Here is an 8,969-nt window from a genome sequence, read left to right as displayed (position 1 = left end):
TGTGTGTGTGTGTGTGTGTGTGTGTGTGTGTGTGTGTGTCTTTGAGCCTATTCTCCATTCTGGATGTGTTTTACAGTCAGCCATACATCCAGGTTGGCCTAGACCCTAAAAGCATACCACCTTAAAGGCCTTAAAGTGCTTGAACCCCGGTAATTGCTGCTTGCAGCTATATTGTGGCTATTGTAATTGCACACAAATAAACGTAGAGTCTTTACAGATTTGAAAGATGAATTACTCTTATCTGTATGACCAAAAATGAGGAGTATTTTAAGAGCAAGTGAGCGCACCGGCGCCTCCATCTTCATGCAGTGAAGCGCTACTGTTCAGCTTCCTCTCTCCGCACAGACACTAGAACAGCGCACATTTCTCTAGATTAACATTACATTGAGCGGCCATGTAAAGTTGCTAATACTTACATATTTCAGATGATAAGCCATATTTGAGGTCAATGAATGATAGGTGAGCGTTTGGATGTCGAGTCTGATGTAGGCTACTGTACTACCATATAGCCATTAACAATCTGTCCGTCACGAACTGCCTGACTTCGCCTCTTCGATTTTTTTTTATTAGCGACTAATAAAATTTTGGTCAACCAAGCCTCTTCTGGTATATATATATACTTATTAATATCAACTTGTAAAATGCATTCACATCCTCGTCCTTTTTATGAGCCGTTTTCCAAAGCTTTCTCGCTTCCCAAGACGACCACCGACAACCAGCACAACAGTTCTTCAACTGCGCTCTAGTCTCTAGTCAAACGTGCTCAAACCACTGTAGCCTAATGTAATCTATTAACTACGCACATCATAACGTTTTAGGCAAATACCATGTTATGTCAAAAAATATTTTAATAAGAATGAATTTGTATTTAACATGATCACGTTTAATAAATAGACATTTAAAGTACCATGTTACGTAATTAAATATTTTAATAAGAATTAATTTATATTTAACCTGATCTCATGTTTAATAAAAAGACATTTTAAGTTTCTAATTATAACGCCACATTTCCATGATTATTCAAACAACGAACAAATTATCAAAGAACATACATTATCAAAGAATATAATCACTGAATTAAGTCTAGCGCAAGTGTAAGTACTCTAAAAAAAGAAAAAAGCTCCAGGCAGTTATAATAGCCTAAGTGAAGCTGTCTGCAGTGTATGATGAATCAATCTCTTATTTACATTGCATGTACATCAGCTACATCCGCACTTTGTTGTTTCTGATAAGAGAATTTGCCAAAGTGCAATATTCAGTCAGCGAGCACACTGACCAAAAACTCAGGCGTATCAGATGTAAGTAGTTAGTAAAATCCCCTTATAGAAATATATTGAATTCAAATCTCAAAAGCACAAATATTTATTCGTTCTCAGGTCTGAAAGGGTTAATATTAGGATTTTGTCTAAAATCTCCCACCGCGTACCCACCCCCCCAGCACCCTCAGATAAAATATGTTCCCGCAGCTATGAACGCAAAGCAACAACATCAATTAGCAATAAGACGAACACTTTTAACAATACTACCGTAAACCTGCCTTTAACAGTTAATAGTCAATAAACAAGACACAAGATTACAGCAGTTGCGTTTGAATGAAACAAGCGAGAACGTGGCATCGTGATATGAGAGATGTGAATGAACCACCGCCCTGAAATACCCATATGAATTTGTGTTATTCCGCATTTCTAATGATGACGGTTGTTTTTATAACATACCTCGGAATGTTGCGACTGACCAATCAGAATCGAGTATTTCAGGGAGCCTTGGAATAACTAATGTTATCTAATGGGGCCTTATTGTAAAGTGTTACTAAACATTCTTTCAACTCAGTAGTTGAGTGCTACAGTAACTTCATCCACCCAAAATTCTGAAACTTCCAAAGACATCCTCAAACTCTCACAATGCCCCAGGCCTTCAGTTTAATTAGGATTTATTTAAGCCTGTCTGATACACCATGTCGTCTTAGAGAAGTTAGTGCTGCATTTTTTTTTCTTCAACGTCTGACAAGCGAATGGCATCTCTCCCCTCTCCTCCGCCTTCAAGCTCATGCTAGGATGTCAGAAATGTTGCCCTTCTTCTTGTTTGGGAGAATAAGAGAATGAATGGAGAGCTCAGGAGTTGGGAGGTGAATAGGATTAACACAACACTGGATTTCTGAAACACATCTGCAATTCTCATTGGTCAGTGGTTGCCTGTGTCAGAGTTTTTGGCAGCAAGTCATTGTTTTTCTTTGGTGTCCTTGCAAGTTCAATCCTATGACATGGTGATGAAAACATTGCATTCTCTTATGAGTTTTATTAGGTTGGCTTGAGAAAGCCAACCTACTGATCTGCTATTTAAGCTTCTTATTATTATTCTTATGTGAGACGCTACTCCTCCTAGAGCTTTCAAGCTAGAACCACCAAACTCAGCCCAGTTCTTCAGACTGACCTGACTCGGGTTGCTATATCTTTTCAGACTGATCCGACTTATGGTTTTCATAAAACTGAAGATTAAAAATCATAAAAATCCCATAGACTTACATTGACGGAATGTTCAGATGAGCCAAGACTATTCAAACTCCAACTGTCAAAATTCAAATCTAAACACACTGAAGCCCATTAGACTCCATTAAGCTTCCCTTCTATGTACTATTTCTAATCAATTTAAACTCATTCAAACTCATCTATCTAATAGTTCTAATCTATCTATCTATCTATCTATCTATCTATCTATCCTAGCGACATGCTAATCATGCCAGAAACATACTAACAACATGCTAGTAGCATGCTAATCATGCTAGCAACATGCTATTTACATGCTAATCATGCAAGCAACATGTTATGTACTTGCTAATCATGCAATAAATATGCTAGCAACATGCTAGTAACATGGTAATCATGCTAGTGACATGCTAGTAACTTGCTAATCATGCTTGCAAAATGCTAGTTACATTTGCTAATCATGCTAGCAACATGCTAGTAACATGGTAATCATGCTAGTGACATGCTAGTAACTTGCTAATCATGCTTGCAAAATGCTAGTTACATTTGCTAATCATGCTAGCAACATGCTAGTAACATGCTAATCATGCTAGAAAAATCCAAGTGACATGCTAGTAACTTGCTAATCATGCTAGAAACATGCTAGTCACTTGTTAGCCATGCTAGAAACATGCTAGTAGAATGCTAATCATGCTAACAACATGCTAGTAACATGCTAATCCTGCTAGAAAAATCCAAGTGACATGCTAGTAACTTGCTAATCATGCTAGAAACATGCTAGTAACTTGCTAACCACGCTAGAAAAACGCTAGTATCATGCTAATAATGCTAACAACATGCTAGTAACATGCTAATCAGGCTAGAAACATGCTAGTGACATGCTAATAATGCTAGCAACATGCTAGTAACGTGCTAATCATGCTAGTGACATGCTAGTCACTTGCTAGTCATGCTAGCAACATGCTAGTTACTTGCTAACCATGCTAACAACATGCTAGTTACTTGTTAATAATGCTAGCAACATGGTAGTAGCATGCTCATCATGTTAGCAACATGCTAATGCCAACCTAAAGTTTGTCTTGACAAACTTTTTTATCTAGTGTTCTCTTGTTGTTGTGATGGAATATGTGGGTAGAAAAATGACAAAATGACAAAAAAACAACCAAAAAAACCCCCACAAAAGTTCTGCATTCTCTCTCAAAAGTATTGCTCTCCCCTAAGCAACTTTGTATTTGCTCACAAAAGCACTGAAATATAGTTTTTCCTCTCAACTCATATTATTTAAATGCAAAATTTCCCGGGGGTACACAAACGTTTTACAAGTGAAAGCAAAAGCATTTAAATATCATTTTTTCCTCACATCTATTATCACCGTGGGCTCCAAACAGCCCATACAGAAATCCATAGATCTGCAAGGTCATTCGAAATGAAAGTCCTTCAAGAAAAGGTCTTTAGTGTAGCATTAAAAACTTTAAAAGCAGACCAACTCACTACAGCTCAGCATTAAATGAAAGTATTACTTTTATACCTTCCACCATTTCAGTCTACTTTCGTATTAAAGAAGATTTAGACACGGTTAATATCATGCGCTTAGTTAATTTTGAAAAATGTTCCAAATCAAGCTCATTTCGCAACTTGTTGGACCAGAAAGCAGTGCTCCGAAGTTTGCCGCAGCAGTTAAACTGAAACTGCCAGAACAAATGATTGTCAAATGTTCATGAGATTCCACAGCATGACTCCAAACAGGTGAACGTTTTCTCATTCTGATGCAAGAATGAACTGCCATTGAAGCTTATTACCTCTGCCTCTTATTTCAATAATATATTCAGTCCATTTCTCTAATCAACACACTACAAAGCAGCGTGAAGAGCGTCAGAAAAGAGCGAAGCAACAAGCTGATAGGCTGAAAGCTTGTCTTATTACACCTTGACATCAAAGACAGCAATGCTTCCCCGCATCAACACAAATGAGCATCTCAATCTTGTCAGGAAACAAGGGGAAAATTGGCCCGTGCTAATGTGCCATTTAAATGCAAAGAACAATTTCTGCAGCGCTAGCTGAGATTTTTTTGCTTTTTTGCATCTGAGCTTCAAAGACGGCATGTCAAAGTTTTAGAGTGGGATTGACATGTTCCTGCAGCAGGGGGCAGTGGGAAGATCATGGCAACGCCCGTCTGTTTGAAGTCAAGCTCACTAAACTCAAGACCAGACACACTTCTGTTACAGATCCAAAACATGTCTAGCTTTAATGATCTAGGATTTTTTTGGTGTGCAAAAGCTCGAAGCACAAACAAAGAGGTGCTCTCCATAAACATCATTTATTACTTCAGCTTCGATCAGTGTGTTTATATGCACAATCTTAAGGGGCGTTCGATTTCTGGAGATCACTCAGGAGTTTATGTGCTGCGTGCTAGCAGGTGTTCCTCCTCGAATGCTGTTTCCAACTTCATGAGTCCTCAGAGCGCTGTCTGTACTCCCATTGCGTCGCTGCTCATTTGCATAAAGTTGACTTAAAGATCACCGACGTGCTGTCGTGCATGTCACTGGAAATCAGCAACACTCGCAGAAATGGAGCGAACTTCCATTTACACCAATTATAGGTTTCAGTCAATAACCTTAATGTTTTGAGACACTTAAATGCAACTTGTCAGTGGGCTATAAACGTACACTTCAGTTATACTTTTTATATTTACACGTAATGACTGGTTTTAACACATAAGATAAACTGTGTCTCGCAGATTCTTTTTATAGAGTGCAAAGTACAAATATTCTCTATGGTTCTGTTTGTAATGTTCAGCGTTTGAATTGAAATGAAAACTCGGTCATGATTTACTAAGCCTCATGTTGCTCCAAACGTATAAAATCATTAATCTTCACAACACTAATGAAGATATTCCGGTAACACTTTACTTGAAGCTTTCACATCTAATACATGCATGCATTTTAATACATTATCCCCCGGTTTCACAGACAAGGCTTAAGCCTAGTCCCACACTAAAGTGTAAGTCTGAGCTGTTTTAACTGAAAGAAACTTGCACTGGCTGATCTTAAAATATATCAGTGCCTCTGTTTTGTCTCAAAATGCACACCAGTGATGTTTTTTTCTAAGGCACGTTAATAAAAATTACTTAAATGTCCTAATTGAACTATTGCCTAGTCCTATGCCTTTTAATGCACATTATAATACATTTTATGATCTCATAATTAACTGTAACCACAGTTATAATACATTATATTATTATCTATTGAGTGTTATGCCTTTAGAAAGTATAATGCATTAAAACCGATTAACAAATGATTTCACATGTATCAAGGAATCTTCAAAAATTATTATGCATTTTAACTGTGGTTACAATAATATATGAAAATATATGATACATTATAATATACACTATGTATACCTTTGAAGGCTTTAAGCATTGCTGATATTTATTCTCTCATCATTTTTGTCCACGCATTGAAAATCTATAGAACCAAAATCTTCTAACTTCAAAAACTTGATTAACAGTTAAAAAAAGTAATCCATAAAATTTGAGAGTCACAGATGCTTTATATGATGAGCAGATTTAATTTATGATTGTATTCACATATAAATCTTGATCAGTGCGCATGCGTATAGTACATCAAATATGGTAAATTAAACTTAAATGTCTTTGCTTAATGCATAAGAACAAACCTTGTTGGTTCTTGCAGAATCTCAAAAATATTTGCATGTCAAGCAACCACTTCCATTTACCATACTTGATGTGCTCTACGTGTCAGGTATGTTTAGAATTACATGAGGGTGCGCAAATGATGAAATATGTTCATTTTTGGGTGAACTATCCCTTTAACAGTGTTCTTTTATCAGGGAAACGTCATAGTTTCAGCAAAACCAGATCAACCAGGGGATGGGGGAGATACTCAAAGTGCATTTGCTACTCATTAATTGTTTACTCAACCAGCAAATCTTCATCTCGTACATTAATTTAAACAGAATTTTTGCAGAAGTACAGAACAGAATTAATTAGTGCACCTTTCAAGGCAACATGTGAAACCTTGAATTGAATCGAAGGAAAAAGTGTAAAACTTGAAATACAAAAGATTACTAGAGTTTTCACAGAAGTATCAGTATGCTACAGAGCCTGTCTGTTGTGTTAGACCCACATTACACCCGCCTACCTTTCCTCTCTCTCTGTTTCTCAGTTCCCCTTCATTGACATGCTGAACATACCCCAGTATGGATCAATAATATTGACCAAATAGCTCCCAATAAAGTAAGCTGTTGTCTCAATTGGAGTGTCTTTAGCAGCTTTGATGGAATTGAACCCTCCAGATAAGTGCAGTATTGGATGGCTACTCAAAGAAATGTCAACGCAAAGTGCCGCAGATTGTCTTCAAGCTTCTTATGTTCAGTTAACAACATTATGTGCCACTAGAATGGATCCATGGACAGTTTATATTGCACACTATGAGTAGTATTAGATCACAATAATGGCATATGCAGTTGTAGTAATACAGTTTTTCTTTCTTTTTTAATTTAATTTTTTATTTCATCAAATAGTTTATATTAATAATCACATGGTAATGACTATTGGGCAATGCAATGAATTAAATATTTTACAAATTAAAGGTATTTTAACTAATTTGATTAGCTTTTTATGTGAAAGCTGATGAACACACACAAAAATATTTTTCATAACGAGTAAACAATACGTTTTGCATCAGTGCAGATTTGGTTGCTGCTATCATTAATTAGGTTTTAAGTTGCTCATCATAGTTTTTTTCATACTTTTTTAATCTGTTCATCACAATTGTGACAGGAAAACCACATTAATAATAATAATAATAATAATAGTGTCGCACACAGATATATTGTTATCTTGGTAAAAAAAAACAATAATAATAAAACAGCAGAATTTCTTCAACTGTATGATGATTCATGGATACTGACTATACTGATGAAAACAAACATTACAAAACACAATTGTGTCTGTGAGAGCACTTAGATGTGTAAAAACCCATAATGCACACAAGAGCGTCCACATTTTCACATCATACAAATTACTATTTAGACTCGATTGCCATTATTAAAGCAGGAAAAAGCCCTGTGTGTTTCTGTAGCTGCCCATGTACCTTGCGGAGAAATACAGAGTTCTGGCATGAAACTCTAGATGGCGTAGTCCGATAGGTCTAACTCAATCTGACCTAATGACATCATTATCACATGGCACAGCTGATTGGTTCTCTCCTGTATCGGTAGCCAATGAGCTCGCTGCTCAACATTCAAATATATGACTAGTGCTTGCCGTAACAGTTGCAGCTTGCTTTAGAAACCCTCCACCTTCCCCAGCTCCACCTGTATAGATCTGCTATGAGTTGATTCATGTATGCTATATGGGGGTTATTTTATGTATGTTATATTTGCAGCAGCAATATTTCTTACATGCTCACAGCAGCATGTTGTGGATGTATTGGCAGTAGCAAGTCTCGGTACTTGCTCTGCCGCAGCAGCAGCGTAGCAGATCTATTCCGCCAAGACCAAATACATTAACATTGTCATGTACATTACCATGCCAATCCCTCCGAGAGTTGTCATGACAGAAGTACAATTGCCGCTGAAAACCATCTGAACTCTAAGCATGTTAACACACAACTCCAACCTGAACAGCAGGACACGGCCTGAAGTGATACTAAAAGCACATTTATAATTGGAAGGACACAGTGTATTTCTGACATTACCAAAAACACTTGACACTATGAGTTGCCATAACACTCTATGCTTGTGGTCAGGATAAAAATATGAGGTTTGTATTTCCTCTTTGAAACATACTTTCTTCCTACAATAAGGAGTTAGAAGAACAAAGACACTTAAAGTTGCATGTTTACACAAGCTTTGTTTCAAAAACGAGTAAGCTACTTTGGAGCTACATAAGCTGCTACCATCTAAGGCAACATCTTAACAATCATTTGTTTTAAAGCACAAAAGGCAGTAGGCTACCTCTCTCACTAAATAGAGTTTAGTGTTAGCATGTTGCTAATCTAAAATCATGACACTCCAGCACAAAATGACCTAGCCACAGAAGTTCCTAAAGGAGACACGGTGATGGAAACAAATATGAGATGGAAGGAAAGCCATATTTCAGTGGTTTTGAGTGTGAACACAAAGTTTCTCAGGGGACTGGAATACTTTTGCAAATTAACGCAAATGTTTTGCGAAAGATGTCAAGTTACTTGAGGGAACACAATACTTTTGCAAATGAACACAAATGTTTTGCAAAAGAAGGCAAAGTTACTCAGGGAATGCCATACTTTTGAAAATGAACACAAATGTTTTGTGAAAGGATGCAAATGTAACCCATCCGGTCCTAACCACCCCGCTTTGAGTGGCACACGGACCCGGGTCACCAGCATGGGAGGCATTTTGTGAGAGAACACAAAGGCAATGAAATATAATTTTTTTGCCCTCATTTCCATTTTTACCACATCACCATGTCCCTTTGATGGC

General features: G+C 37.1%; 1 protein-coding gene across 1 annotated transcript in view; it reads right to left on the bottom strand.

The window, feature by feature from the left end:
* Nucleotides 1–8,969, bottom strand: part of LOC107708701 (receptor-type tyrosine-protein phosphatase U-like) — a 266,276-nt gene that overhangs the window by 187,385 nt on the left and 69,922 nt on the right. The gene's annotated exons all lie outside the window — the stretch shown is intronic.

The sequence above is a fragment of the Sinocyclocheilus rhinocerous genome, unplaced genomic scaffold (assembly GCF_001515625.1).
Source record: "Sinocyclocheilus rhinocerous isolate Xijiao unplaced genomic scaffold, SAMN03320098_v1.1 scaffold54, whole genome shotgun sequence".
In the NCBI taxonomy this organism is placed as follows: domain Eukaryota; kingdom Metazoa; phylum Chordata; class Actinopteri; order Cypriniformes; family Cyprinidae; genus Sinocyclocheilus; species Sinocyclocheilus rhinocerous.
This window is presented reverse-complemented; position numbering and strand designations above follow the sequence as displayed.